We start from the raw sequence: 2,163 nt of genomic DNA on the forward strand, positions 1-2,163 counted from the left end.
CACACACACATATTGAGTGGCCAGATTATTATGACCACCCCATCAGTACTTCATTGGGCCACCTTTTGCCTTCAATACTGCAGCGATTCTTCTTGGCATTGAATCCACGAGATGTTGAAAGGTGATGCGAGGAATCTGACACCATGCCTGATGAATAGCACTATCTAGTTCTGTGAGATTTGATGGTTGTGGAACCAGCTACCTGATGGCTCTTTTAACTTCGTCCCACAAATGCTCAATTTGATTGAAATCTTGTGATTGTGGGGGCCACCTAAGCAAGGTAAAGTCTCCCTCATGTTCTTGAAACCACTCCTGCACAATACGAGCACCGTGGCATGATGCATTGTCTAGTTGGAAGAAGCCATCTCCATTGGGATATGCCATCAACATGATAGGATGAACTTGATCAGCAATGATATCTAGGTATGTTGTGCTATTCAGACGTTGTTCCACACAAATTAAAGGGCCCAAATCATGCCAGGAAAACATGCCCCAAACCATAACACTGCCCACACCAGCTTGAAGGGTTGTACTCATGCATGTGGGGTGCATGCTTTCATGCTGTTTCTGACAAATTCTCACTCTGCCATCTGTATGATGCAACTGGAAATGTGATTCATTGGACCACATGACTTTTTTCCAATGCTCGACTGTCCAATTCTTGTGTTTCTGTGCGAATTGGAGACGTTTTATCTTGGTAACTGCAGACAGCAAAGGTGTTCGAACAGGCCTTCAGCTTCCATATCCCATACGATGTAGTATACAGCTAATTTGCCTACAAACGTCAGGTGGTCATAATAATCTGGCCACTCAGTGTATATTGATTTAAGAGAGGAAGGGAGAGGGAGAGAGAGATAGAAACAGTGATGAGAAAGATCATTGATTGGCTGCCTTTTCCACACCCCACACTGAGGATCAAGCCTGCAACCCAAGCATGTGCCCTTGACCAGAATCAAACCTGGAACCCTTCAGTCCACAGGCCGATGCTCTATCCACTGAGCAAAACCAGCTAGGGCAATAATAACTATTCTTTATGAGATTCCTGAAATAAATATTCACACAAGGAAGAGTATCAATTAAAAATATAGACATTGTTTTATTAGTGGCAACCTTAACTATTAATGCCAGCTTCTCTGATGAAGTTGGGCCGGAACCCAAAACTTAGGCACAAGGCCCAGAGAAGAATTCTTTATTGTCCTTTAATCCCAGTATTAACACTTTCTAGCAACTGAGTCATAGGTTCTTGCTGCAAGTTGCAACATGCAGGTGAAAGAAGTAAAGAGGAAAACAGATAGTCCCACCTACTGCTGTGAGTATGCCCTGCTTCAGCCTGCCCAGTCAGCCCCATGGAAGAAAACACTTGAAGAGAGGAGCTTTGCAGGCAAGGTGACCTTATATAGCATGGTAATCCCACCCAATGGTGAAAGTGACCAGCTAGAACCCGTAGAACAGGTTTTAGTATCTAACCAAGTATTTAAGAGCTCCTTGTTCTTGGAGAAGACAGTGGAGATTGTGAGCTCGAAGCATAGAGAAGGGAAAATTTCCTAAGTTGAGGAGAAATGCTGAGAGTTCGCTTTCCCTGCTCCCTTGAGCTCTATCCTGACCAATTTTAGTTATTTCTCCATCATTAAACTTAACAGAAAATACTAGTCAACCCAGGCCCTGGGTTAGAGGAAAATCCCATTGCCTCATTAACTGGGCCTCTTTCCTGAAATTTATTTCTCTCTGGGAATGATGAGATGGGAGTTTCACATTTTATCCTCCAACCCTCCTGAAATGGGCCAGAACAGACCTGCAATTAAGTTTACTTGAAAGTCACACAATGGAAAGATCCAAGATGGCTGCCGATGGGACGGCAGGCTGCAAGATAGCGTGTGAGTGAGAGAGGGAAAGGAGAGTGCATGGACGAGCGCGGAGTGTCTATATTTGTGAGTGAGGGACAGCTATATTCCATAGGACTGTTGGGGACTGGTGGACTGGGCTCCCCTGGCCAGGCAGCCTTTACTACTGCTGAAATCTCTCCCAGAGTGCCCAGCTCTGCCGCAGAGACCACACAATCTTGAAGGGGAGAGCAGCTGTGATTGGAATCCCAGCCTTACCTTCAACCAGGGAGAACTCGGATACCTCTCGGGACCATACAACCACAACACCCAGGGACCAGCT

Source organism: Myotis lucifugus, unplaced genomic scaffold, assembly GCF_000147115.1.
Source record: "Myotis lucifugus unplaced genomic scaffold, Myoluc2.0 scaffold_21, whole genome shotgun sequence".
NCBI lineage: Eukaryota > Metazoa > Chordata > Mammalia > Chiroptera > Vespertilionidae > Myotis > Myotis lucifugus.